The sequence below is a fragment of the Lycorma delicatula genome, chromosome 1 (assembly GCF_047948215.1).
Source record: "Lycorma delicatula isolate Av1 chromosome 1, ASM4794821v1, whole genome shotgun sequence".
Lineage (NCBI taxonomy): Eukaryota > Metazoa > Arthropoda > Insecta > Hemiptera > Fulgoridae > Lycorma > Lycorma delicatula.
This window is the reverse complement of record NC_134455.1, coordinates 352,601,247-352,615,410: the sequence shown is the minus strand read 5'-3', so window position 1 is coordinate 352,615,410 and position 14,164 is coordinate 352,601,247. Positions and strand designations below refer to the sequence as shown.

The 14,164-nt window shown below is 29.8% G+C and overlaps 1 non-coding gene across 1 annotated transcript; it reads right to left on the bottom strand.

Annotated features, from left to right (window-relative positions):
• Window positions 1-13,528: 13,528 nt before the first annotated feature.
• On the bottom strand, window positions 13,529-13,723 carry LOC142318564 (U2 spliceosomal RNA). Its single transcript, XR_012754959.1, has one exon. It is a non-coding gene; the product is annotated as a U2 spliceosomal RNA (small nuclear RNA).
• Between the last annotated feature and the right edge of the window lie 441 nt (window positions 13,724-14,164).

The following is a 14,164-nucleotide window of genomic DNA, read 5'->3' as shown; positions in this document are numbered from 1 at the left end:
TACCAACAGGTATTAAAATTAAATACGTGTTTAGTTTTTTACTTTTTTTCGATAAAACGACCTCTGAATACATCTAATATTAAGATGGATCGCTGTTACAAGACCTAAGATTGTGGGCTAGACCGTTTTAAGTCAATCTTTAGCCAAAAACTCATCCATCCAGCCTTTTCTATTAATAAGGTACTTTTATTAGTAATAATGATAGTTATTATTATAAATATTAACTGTATAAGTTCCTCATTAAGAATATAGAAACAAAAATAAACTGTGAAACAACTTAAAAGCCCGGCTAAATCCAAATGCAAGTTGGCTCTGCGTATAGGTCGACCCTATTTACAGGTAAACCCACCAACTTATGGGTGAAAATAACCTTGACCTATATTTGGGCAAATATGGTAGTCTAATTTAAAAGTTAATTCTCTACAGCGTATTCTGTCGTAAATTGTAGTCAGATACAACAATGAAAATAAGGTTTAAACAATATTAGTACGAATGTATTAAAAATTTTCTGTCAAGTTTCACATTCAACTTGACTTACGGGTTGTAGTTGACCTGACAAAAAACATAGTTCTTTCCAAGAAATAAAATTGTGAAAAATGTTTTGACTACTTTTCAGTAAGTATTATCACGGCTTTTGTACTTCGTAATAAAATTTTATAAAATCTTTTGAGCTTCTATTAAAAGAGTTTGAGGACGGGTGTTGATAGGAGAGGGAGAGAAAAAAATTAATTCGTAGTTGGTACAAAGATTTTTTTGTTCTAGAATATAACGATTTGAAAGTGTATTTAACACAGTTTTAAGTGTCTAATAACACAGTCATAAAGTGTGTTTATAAACACAGTTATTACCCGGTTTTGGAATAGAGTGTAATCGAACTACATACAATATTATGGTGTTTTCTTAAAGACTGTGTCTATGGATTTAAAGTCCTTCAGGTATCGATGGTCATAGACCGGTCATTTCTGATATACAAGCATGGTATGGTCGGAAGAATGATGAAATAAATTTCTTATCTTTCGTAAATTCTTATCAGACACGCTAACTTCGAGAAATATTTGCATAGGTTCAGGAGAAGAAATAAACCGTATTGCATGTACTGTCCGGAAGGGGTTGTTGTTGAACACACTGTTTTCTACTGTCCGGAATGGAGGGTGCAGAGAATGAGAGCGGGCGTGAGGGAATTGACATCGGACACTGATGAATTATATACTAGGGTGGAAAGATCAGTGGAGACGGATGCAGGAATTTTTGTTGGAAATACTTCGGCTGAAAGACCAGGAGGGACGGAATCCAGATTTATAGCATAGGACTTGGGTGGATAGCCCAAGTCTCAAGATCCGGCATGCTTAGGTGTGTCGCCACCAGTGAACGGCTGGGGACTCCACTGGAGAGTAGGAGAATGAAAATAAGAAAAGTCCTGGAACAGTAGGGAGTACTTAGGCACTTCCCAGTAGAGTGGACATCTAAATGAAAAAGATCCAACCGGCGAGCCGACCTGCCATGCCGGTAGGTGGGAAGGCTCGTTAGAATAACGGACACTCCTCTCGGTTCGAGCAAAACTTACCGGTCGCACCGATCCAGAGGAGCAGAGGGAAGAAAAGGTATAGAAGGAATTAAGATACAATTATATATCATTAATAATTTTTTCATCCTTTATTAAATACTTATTTTTTGCAAAAAAAAATTTAGTTATATATCTCTTATATATATATATATATATATATATATTATATATATATAATTGATATATTCCCGTGGCTACGTAGATATACATAATTGGCAATATTTCTCTGTGGTCTTAATTATTTGCTATTTTGGAATTTATTCGCCAGTGAAATAACAAAAAACAGAACAATTTTTCGTGTAAGGTAAGAAATATCCAGTTTACTCTTTTACTTTTAGTATATCCCCTGAAAATTTGATTCGTTCATTACCACGTAATCACATAATTAATTTAATGGTCTTCAGTTATTAATTATTGTTAATTTTTTGCGGTGTAAATCTGTTTCTCGTGATCTTTATATTTGTTTTTCTTCAGTCATATCAGCTATACAATAAAACCTATTGTAACATTTTATTTTAACAATATTAATTCTTGTAGGCCAAATTTTTTTTCGCGAGCAAAATTCAATTTTTTAAGCGTAATGATGATGTAAATTTTAAGGCATATCAATGAGCTTTCTTTTTCGGTATTCCTAAATTCACTTGCATTAATAACAGCATAAATAAAATAACAAAAATATCCACTAACACCGTAAAATCTGTTTCACCGACAACCATGGTATTATGGATATGACGATAATGATTGTATCATCATCACCATGCGATGAATTATCACCTAATTTATCACATGAATTAGGAGATGACTACCTTCTTCTCCTAGTACAAGGAAGTTTATATACGCTTCTGAATTTGAAACCAGGACTTAATGAATTGCACAATAATGATGATTGCTCAGATAATCATCGGAATTTATTATTACTAAATATAGATATAAAGATAAAAACAGAATTTAACTATGTATATTCCTAAAATTTTTAAAATCTTGAATAACTGTATCGTGCAAAAATTACCATCGAAATATATACTTTTTCTGACTCAGGGGCCATGAAATGTCGAGGTTCAATAAAAAATGTATGTATGTATGTATGCATGTATGTGTGTGTATGTGTGTGTGTGTGTGTGTATGTGCGTGTGCGCGCCACTATGTTCCTTAATATCACAGGAACGGGTTAACGTAATAGCTTGAAGTTTGGTAGGAGAACTTTAACTTATTGATGGTTAAAATTCCATCAAGGGAATAAGGTGATACGTAATTAGGAGTAAGTATCAGTCATATCCAGATAAAAATAACCGAAGTGTAAATGTTCTTCCTTTTATATTTTTTTTTTATTTTAATACTTTTTACAAACACAAAAAATTATTTTTAGATAAAACTAAATTGACTGCTGGCCGGTTTATACAAATCTTACTGTGGTTCCTTTTTTCGTTGATTAATTCACCACATAACCTCAAAGTTCTTTTTTTTTTGGCTAATTCACCGCGTAATCTCAAACTTGTACATGGGCATAATACAGAGTGTAATTTTGTAGCGTGAGAAAAATATCATACATGACCAAAAATCGACCCGGGACCTTTCAGAAGAAAGGCTGATCCTCTACCACTCTTCTACAAAGGTCGCCGAGATTAATAGTTAATTATTTGCGTAGAAGATATTCTAAAAGATATTTTCTCGCGAATTCTAAAAAGGAATGGGATAGTAAAGAAATCAGTTAACATTTTTTACTTCGTAATTAAGTTAAAAGTAAATACTTGAAGTTTGGTAACGTGGTTTCTACACAGTGTCCTACAAAGAAACAAAAAAACTTTCAGGACATTTTCTACTGGTGAAAATAATGAAAAAATTCACATAAATATAGGTCTAGAAACACTTTCTTTTCAATTTACGGGTAACGAAATAATTCACCCGGATTTCAGCTCTTCTAATAAAAAATTAACCCCCTACTCTAATTTTTTCGACCTAAATTTAGGAGTGAAGTTTCAAATTTGTTACATTATTTAAGCTGGAAAATAGTGTAACACAGGTCCCAGACCTATAATTCCAGTAATTTTTATGATATTTGACGTAAAACACAAAATTCAGTAACGAAATACAAGCTTTTTTCATGTTTGTAATACAATAGCTTTGTTAAATGACTAATAAATGCGAAAAATTTAATAACAAAACTTGTAGAATTTAATTATGAGAAAATTATTGTAAATACGGCCAGTAAATGTAAATAAAAACTTTTAAAAATCGTTTATTGAAACAAAACTGACAAGAAAAATACGGAAAATCATGTTATTTTTTCTGTACCTAAAAAAAATTATTCTTAATATAACAAAACAAAAAAATTAAATACATGAAATGATAAATGGTTACAGAATAATAAATCTCAGCTACAGTAATTCTTCATAAAGAGTTACAAAAAATACCGATACCCTATTTTTTACCTCAACTTTGTAAAAACAACATCTGCCATTTTTAACATCATCACCATATTTTTCTCTTTAATACAGCTGTTCTAGCTTATATTTGCCTGGAAAGTAAAAAATAATTTTAAATTTGTTGGAAAGTGAATTTATTTTTTTTAATAAAAATTTTCTTACAAAAAGTTATATTTATACTGAAAGTGTGTCGAAGTTATAATTAACTGTGAAATATGAAAATCAATTTCACCGGTAGTGACCGAAAATGTGGAAGCAAATGAATATGATAACAGACCTTTTTTTATCTAATTCATTTCAGTTCCTGTGAAGTAATATAGACAAGTAAAGAGGCTATTTATTTAATTTTCTTTTTAATTTTATAATCTATTAATCTTTTACTAATATAGATTTTCTTAGTAAAAGGGTATTTGCTAATAAAAAAAAAAATTATTAATAATTACTAATGAAAGATAGCAACTGTAATAGAAAAACTTCTCTTTCAGTGTCTCTCGTTAAAAGAACAGCAGGGTAAATCCAAAATTTGACGAAATTTTAATTTGAATAACTTATATTGCAGAGTAACACAGATGAAAATGAGAAATTATACAGATATACATTAAAGATTACACAATACATATATATATATATATATTATACAATATATACAATACAGATTATATATTACGAAACTATTTCGTAATGAGCTCTACATAGCGAAAGATGCTTTATTTTAGAGTCCACTCTTATCAATAATATTTTCTTCTAACGCATTAATTTTTTCAAAAATTAAACTAGGCAATAAAATGAAATTTCGTCAACCAATTTAACATTATTTCTGATCACCAGACAGAATTTTAGTATTTTTACAATCTTAAAAATTAAATTTCCAGTTGTACTTTTATATTTTGTCAAATTTCAGAACAGATAAATTGTCTTCCAATATGAAAATTTCACATTTTTTAAAGTAAAAAAGATTCATCTTCAAATTCGGGACAAAATTTGGGTATGATTTTTAAAATTTATCTTCAAGATATTTTGATAAAGATACTGTATATTCTAAGTATCCACTTTACAAATATATCAAAATTATATTATAGATAATCATTAAAATAATTTTTTTTTTTTTAAATAAATAAATTTATACTTTATAACCGTATAAAGGATCAACTGGAGAAAGAATTAGAAGAATATCAGGGGGGATTCAGACCCTGGCGAAGTTGTACAGAACAAATTATCACCTTAAAACTAATTATGGATATGTACAAGTTGCGATGCAAGGGCTTAATCATTACATTTGTGGATTTCAAGAAGTCATATGACAGTATCCATAGACCATCTATGCTTAGGATTCTGAGGAATTTTGGGCTGCACCCAAAACTGGTGAAAATGTTGGAGCTGATGATGACGGGCACCCGGTCGAACGTGAAGTTCAGGGGGGAGATATCGGAACCTTTTGACATAAAAACTGGTCTCAGGCAAGGAAACGGACTGTCACCATTACTGTTTAATTGCGCATTAGATAGAATACATCATGCGACATTGGTACGAACAAAATCCAGAGAAAGTAAAAATTGGAAGTAAATTTAACAACGTAAGCCTTAATTGCCTTGGCTTCGCAGACGATCTAGCGTTCCTTGCAGAAACAGAGGAAGAGGCTGAACACCAGATAGAATCATTGGCCTCTTTCGCGGCGAAAATTGGACTTCAGATCTTATACGAGAAGACAGAAGCAATGTTCACTAGAAAGACACAGCGGAAACATTTGGAAATCAATGGTCGCAGAATTAAAATAGTATCAAAATTTAAATATTTGGGTGAATCCATCACATGGAATCTAAACGAGAAAATAGCCTGGCAAGAAAGAGTACACAGACTAGCAATAGCACAAGTGGTCACACGAAACACCTATAACAAGAAATGCATCTCCAAACAAGCCAAGATAAAACAGTATAATACGGTGATCAAACCGGTAGTAATGTATGGGAGTGAAACACTGGGTCAAATCAAGATAACATCGAGAACTGAAAAATTAGCCAAAATAGAAAGAAGGATCGTAAGGACCTGTATTGGCGGAGTAAACTTGGTGACAGGAAAGTGGAGATTACTCCCAAACCATAAAATCTATGAGGTCGTTACATTAATTACAGAAGAAATAAGAAAGAAGAGAATAAAATTCTTTGGCCACCTATTGCATTTGGAGGCATCAAGGAAAAGTAAACAACTCTTGGAAAGATTGCTAAAGCTAAAAACGCAACCAGTGAGCTCACTGAGGTGCTTCAAGACATCAAAGAAGCAGGCATTGCACGGCAAGAACTCAGAACAGGATCTGGAAATTATAACAATTTGCAGAAAAGCCTAAAAAGGAAACGGTGACGGTTTGGACAGAAGAACCGAAAAGGGATTTTTCCAGGAAAATGAAAGAGTATTAAAAGATAAGAAAGACTAAACATAAATGACTAATTGGTCCTTCCGGGCCGTAACAAAAAAAAAAATTTGTAAAATAATATTTTCCTTTTTTATTTAGAAAATAACTTATTTTACGGACATTTGTGCGTATTTACGTATACGTATACGTATGTATATATGTATTTGCTCTTGTAGATCTGGTATATGTATTTGTTCTTGTAGATCTGGACCCCGTTTTCTTCAAACGCTATGACCGGTTTTCTTTGAAGTTGGTAGACAGGTACTATCTTCAAGAGGAAAGAATGTATTGCTTTCATGTCTTGATGTATAGATAGTACCTGTCTTGTTGCTTCGGCCAAAATAAAATTTCAAATCTTTACTGGTGCACTTACGCAGGAAACCTTTCTTACAAAAGTTAAACTTATTTTTTATCAAGATCACAAATTATCAAAAAATTGTATTTAATATTCACTACCGCTTGAATCTTGAATTATATTTTTAACTATATTATTTCTCTTTTTATACCTACACAGTGAAATATCCTTATTTGCTGGTCCCGTATTCGCGATTTCGTTATTTGCCACGTATTTTCTATATTCGCGGCTAAAAATTTTCGTATTCGCGTACATTATATTATTTAGTGACATTAAAAAATAAGAATATTAGAACATTTAATGACGCAGGTAGAGTGTGAACGAGAAGAGGTAGAAGATACAACCTTGGAAAATAGGTAAATGTCAAAACGCTTACCGAAGGCGTTAAACTATCCTGTGATCTTATCCTGTGTTTCAATAGATGCTGCCGGTCCATCCTTGAATAGAAGCTTAATCTTTAGGAGCAAAATTGAAGATGACATTCAAGCACACACAGAACTTCACATGGATTTAAAAATAAGAGAGCGACAAAAAAAATTACAAATTTTTGTAAATGCAATCCAAAATACTGTAGGTTAGTTCTTTAAGTTTCCTTTACAGTAATTTTAGTTTTAGTGTATGTAGTACTATAGGCTATTTTCTTCACTTTTTACCGAGTACGATTTGAACATAAAATATCATTTTCTAACAATATACTGTACGTACTGTAGTGTGCTTTTAAATCAAAGTTTCGTAAGTACTTACGAGTAAATTAGGAAATTTACTTTATTTTGTTAAATTTTTTTGTGTAGTTTACCTATGCACAGTACTAAACCAGTGCTTATAATTAGTGTTGCCGTCTGTATTTCATCAATAACATCGCCCTAAGTAAGTACGCACGATGTTTTTTTTTTCATTTTAATAGAATCTAACCATTTTTCCCTTAAATGAATATTAGTTCCGTTCTATATTCGCGGCATTTTTACGGTCTCTAACCCCCGCGAATAAGGAGATTTTACTGTATTTTGCTTCAGAAAATGAGTTAAAAGGAGTCTTAAACAATATCGAGTTTTTATATATCATAGATCGATATATTCTTCATCAATAGACCTTCAAACGACTACAAAAAGTTTTTACAAAAAGTTTTTTTTTAAGTTTTACCCGACGACTCCTGTTGTAACAAAATATTTTTTTAATAAAAATCTTTTCTTTTAGTTTAAATTTTAATGTTAATTTAAAGTTTAATTTATCTCGTAAGTTCCCCATAACATTTAAAATGTAAATATCTTAATTTTCTGATAGCCCTTAATCTTTAGCATTTGTTGGAAAAAAAAAAACATTAGCCAAAAATGTTCATCCCCTTTTTAGAAAATTACACATTTGTTTATTTAAAATTATGGCTGTATCTTTGTATTTTTAAACAATTTTAAAAAGTTTTTTTAAATTTTATTATGTTCATTTAGTTATTATTTTCTTAAAAATTAACTTTACTCGAGTGCTTGGCTTTTAATAAGGGAATCCAAAAATGAAAAAGTTTTTTTTTTAATTTTATATTTTTAAGACTCAAAATTTATTTCGTTAAGTTATATTGTCACTAAAGTAACATAATATCTCTTCCTCTTATACCTCCCAAATTAAAAATATATTAAAAATCTTTTTTTTAAATTTTGATTCTAATTTATTCACAATCAGTTTTACTGGATTTTAATAATTAAATATCACCCCCTGATACATCAGCCTCAAAATTTTCAAAAATTCGAAAACATCTTTTTCAAAATTGTTATGCTAAAATATACTAATATTAAAAATGTTGTTTATTACTTTATTTTTTGTTGAGCATCGTTGCTTAAAATTTAAATATAATCAAAATGTATTTAAATCCATGTAAAAGACGTTAAATTGAAAAAATGAATTGCATAATTTGACCGGTGTAACCAAAAATGTTATGTAATTTATCGCCGGATTTTTTCAATATTATAAAGATTATTTTAAATGTATAAAAAAAAGTTTGTATTTCAAATCAATCATTATCACTTAATATTTAATAATTTAAAACATAGAATTAAATTATTGAATCAAAATAAATAAATAAAAAATTATTCGCTTTCAATTTGAATTAGAGAATTGAAAGAGAATAAAAAAATAGTGTTATCAGCGCTAACATCAAACGCTTACTTATACCAGACAATGTAAAACATTCGACCTTCAATTGGCTACATAAACCAAGTAGAATGATTTATTGTTGTACACTGTGATTATATTAAATTTATTTATATATATATATATATATATATATATATATATATACGCATGGTAATATTAGAAAAACTAATGAAGAAAATATTCGAAAAAATATATTATAAAATAAATCATAATTTAATTCAACAAACAGAGATACGATTTAAGTTATTTAAATAGCTTATAAATTAATTTCTAATTTATCATTAAATGAAAATAAAAAATTGTATTTTAAAATGAGTTAACACATTATCTTAACTAGTTGTTCAAGACCAAAGCGTAGGTATTTTTTTAATATGATGTTTAAAATGCATTTATTTTTTGTAACAGCTAAGTTCTTTTAAAAGTAAATAATATAATGAAATAAATCATATGAGCATATATTGTTTCGTTAAATTTTCAATAAGATTGTTTTAAAATACTTTAATATGTTTTACAGGTTTATGTAAATGATACTGGTAGTAAAATACAAAATGATGGAATTAATAACAGTGCTAACAGATCGTACGAAATAACTCATTTAGAGGGAAAAAAAATTTACCTGGACTTTTATAAATGGAAATGGTAAAGGGGCTTATATAAACGTAAAAAAAAATAAATACGTGAGTCAGGGTGGTGGAGGGTTGATTTGGAGGGTTGAAAAGGAATGAAAAATTGTATTATTGCAATTACATAAAAAAGATAAAAAAGATCAATATCAAAGAAGCTGGCAATTAGTTGCATAACTTTCCTGGCTTCGCCTTTGATAGATTTTTTATTCAAATACGTCATTGGATATTTAAATATTACTGATTTTATTATTTTTTAAATCGATCAAATTAATTATAAAATGAAAATAGAAAATGGAGATGGATTTTAGATAACGAATTTAAAAAAAGATTTTATAATTCGTTTTCTACAGAGTCTTCCTAGAGGTTCTCCAAATATTCACCAGGTAGTAAAGAGCACCGAAAGGAGCAATGTTTGCCTATTTTAATAACTAATAACCGGTTGAATGGTTCCCTTATAAGAAAATATTTTAAGTAAATTTTTCGCTTATTATAAAATCTGTTTAGTGATATTAGAAAAAAATTAATAATATGTAACATTGGGTATCGGTGCTGACTTGAGATTAAGCAGTCTAGCAATGATGTGTCTGATTTCACCCTTAATTTTTGTGAACCGTTTGAACAATTTCACCATTATTTCAACTGGTTTTTAATCGAGTTGAACAAATGAACAATCATTTTGTTTGTAATAAAAGGCTTAACCTTCTAATAAAATATAATTTAAAAAAAATGAATATTTACGGAAAAATTAATGATAAAATTTTGAAAATATTTATTTTGTAGTCGATTTTGTTGGATACATGTATACCAAATTTCATTAAAGTATTTCAGTCAGTTCTTATTATATAAATGTTTATTGAAAAAACACAATATATACAAGAAGAAGAAGAAGCAAGACAGGACATCAATTCATCTACTCGTACATGAACGCTTTCTTTGATGTCCTGAATCAGTCCCTTCAACCATTCCACATTTGGTCAACCCCTCGCAGGATTCCCTGTACAACTATTGCCTAGAGGAGGAAAACAGTGGCCACCGTATGCGTCCTTGACCGAAGGATTCGAAAATCAGGCCAAACCTAGAATTCATACATCCAAATATTTGTGCCAGATTTCAACTTCTTTTCTCTACGAATTTTTGTGATAAGGGAAATAAACCCATATCTCAAAGAAATAATTTTTAAATAATGTTGAATGTCACCCACCCCTAAATCCAATTGACTTAGATCTTTGGATTTTGAATAATTTTATAAGTATTTTCGTCGTACTAAAGCTTAATTTTCTATGAATACAAATTGAAAATATACAAAATAGATATCAGAAAAAGTCAAAATTTCTGAATGGCGAAATCTAGTCGATCCCTTTTACTTCCTTGTACAAAGTAAGGGAAGTATTGTAATCGCGAAAAAATTTGGTTATCAGATTTCAACGGAAATTTCCACGTTGAACATCCCACGTACTAAGTACGTACGTATGTATTCGCATAACTCAAAAACGATTAGCCATAGAATGTTTAAATTAGGATTTGGAACTCTTGTAACATCTAGTTGTGCACCTCCCCTTTCGATGCAATAGACTGAATCAAAAGTGTCCAAAAAGACCAAAATTTAAAAAAAAAATTGGATTTTGGACTTTTTCTTAACTGCAGTAATAAGCCTTTATTGTGAGCTTTTAATGAAATATCATAAATGGTATTTATTTTCATTGGTTCCAGAGTTATAGCCAAGTAAAATTCTTATTAATTAAATATTTGGATCTTACAAGGGAAGGCACATCGGTTCAAATCTAACTTCATCTCAATTTTTTAAATTTAAATATGTTGATTTATTAATAATTATTAATCTCTAATTGTAAATATGGTTTTTACAATAAACAATAATACAATAATAAAAAAAAAAACTATGAAAAAATATCAGAAGTTATTAATGAAATAAAATCTTATTGACTTTTCATTTTAAAAAATTGTGTATATATATAATATAATAGGCGGTACGTAAAAGGAAGTCATGTGTTGTCCACATCAGATTTTTTTACTTTAATTCGAAATTTAACGTTACCAATGCTCAATACAAAGAAATTTTACAATGCATAACAATGCATAAGTAGCATCGGTTCTTTAAATAGATTTTTGTGAACCAAAAATAAAAACAAGAAAATAACAACAAAAAAATATAAGATATTCCTTGAGAGCCGAAAGATTTTTAACAGTGCTTAGAAAAAGCCTTAGAAAAAGGAAGAAGTAGAGAAGATATGGAGTGCTATCGAGTCGGTCGATCACTTACTATAAAAAGTAAAGAAAACAAACAAGAATGAAGTTTGGAGAACCGTTAATAGCTCCCATCCATAAAAACCAGTTTATCTGAATTACGACAAATAGAAGAACCGAGGTTACTACCACGGATGTGGAAATGGGAACTATTTGGTAGAAGATAAACTGAAAAGTAGATCATATGTTCTCACAGTTATGCAAGAAATACAACAAAGAAGTTAAGATAGTGATGTAGGAAAGCAGTGTGTAGAAAACAGTAGTTAAAGTTGTATAAAATCACTTGCTAAAATACAGATTATTGTGGCAAAATTAACAATATATTTCTATCCATTCTGATTTATACTGACTTAAGCTCACTTAGTCAGTCAGTACATGATGTAGTTTCGATATAAATTCTGAAGAGTACATCTTTATCTGAATAGTCCATTTATTATTACTAGGAAATGTATAATTTTTTAGGGGAAAAGCTGACTGAAATATCGCACCCTAAGGGTTATGAGGGAGTGTTATATGCTCCGATATCAGTAAGGAGGAGATATCGTTGCAACACTAAGTGTGATATATTCTTTATTATAACATTTAATGGATTTAATGGTTTAATTACCTCATTTTCCATCTCAAGAAAAAGAGGGTGTATCTTTTGCTGCTTTCGAACAACACAGCTTATTACATTTTTCTTTTTTTTTCAGCGTGAGGAGGAAAAATCTGTCAGACACCCAGCTGCCCGTCTTTTTACATTTTTTCTTTAGTATCTAATCAAGATAAAAACTTCACTTTGAGTATTTTTTGGTGCTAATTTTTGGGTACCAATGTTTTTTTTAAAAATTTAGATAAGACGTACGTACTTTCTTAGTCCGTATGTAACACCTCATTAATTTTTACTGTTATTGAACTACTGAAGGTTAGAACATCCGATGCAAAATTCTTAAACCTTCTTTTAAATGTCATGAAAATATTTAATGAATTTCCAGAAGACAAAATTGTAGAGATTGGTCGATAGTGAAGATATCTAAATGGTTAAGTTGGTTGGCTAAGTTCCAGATTTTTCATTCATAATCTTCATTTATATAATTGAATTATTCAGCCGCAATCAATTGTATAAAAATTTATCTTCCAACTATTGAAAACAACACTAAAATGAATATGCTATCTGTCTAAATTATATAACGGCAGTTTAAGATTAATCTGTGTAAAAAGTAGCAGAAACGTTATTCATTTTGACGACGACATTACATATTTAGAGAATAAACATAACTATATTTTTTACATTATTAGTTTTTACTAATGAGAATTAATTTTTTTTAAATATAGCATCTCATTTTTTATGATTAACAAGTGTTGTTACCGCAGTTAACTGTTAAATACACAATAAGATTCCAGTTGCTGATAGGTTAAAATTTATACTTATAAAGTAAGTAATAAAAGTAACCAGTATTCAGAAAATTATATCAACAATAGAAGGATTGAGGTAAAATATACTGTTGATCTGCTCTAGGGGATAAATGCTCTCACGCCTCGCTTCAAATCGTAACTCGTTGCTGAATACACTTTTCTCTAGTGCAACTGATGGTAGCACTGACAATAAACCAGCCTTCCAATAGATAACCGTGTATATATACGAGTAATTAATATGTATATCATTGTGTCTACTAACTAATTTCTCATGTTAATTTCTTGCAGGGTAGTTTCCCGTTTTAAATTATTCACAATTTCAGTTGTCATTCATGATTTCATTTTAAAAAGAATTTGGTATAAAATATTTTTAATATGTTAGTGCAATACCGGGTCAACCCGCGACAGAGGTGGAGCAAGCCCCTAGCACTCCGTCATTTTCCAAAAATCAGTTTAATATTCTGGCCCAGCGATGCCGGGCGTATCAGATATTAAGCTGATAAGAACAGATACTACACTTTGATCTTAGCCAAGAGGCCGAGAAGCGATATCCATCCCTTGGGATGGGGCTAATGACCAAAGTAGTCGATGCCCCTAAAAACCTCAAAAAAAAAAAAAAAAAAATATGTTAGTTAATTAAAGAAGTGACGCTATACACCGGAAATTTTTTTACATCTTGAGTGAACATGAATGCAAATGTATACATGCTATATAATATATTTATATTTATACAAATACTATAAATAATAATGTAAAATCTAATTACGATATTATTAGAAATACATTAATTATAATCCTTGAGATTTGATTATTAATTTTCCATAACCGTAACGGTTGACCTGATATGATATGACCTGATTATTTCTCTTAAAAATGGTACGTAATTTTCTTTTTAAATATTGAACTACCTATACCCAGACTTACAAGGAAATTAAAAAGTGAAATGATTTACATTCCGATCTTCTTAATTTTACTGAATACACTACAATA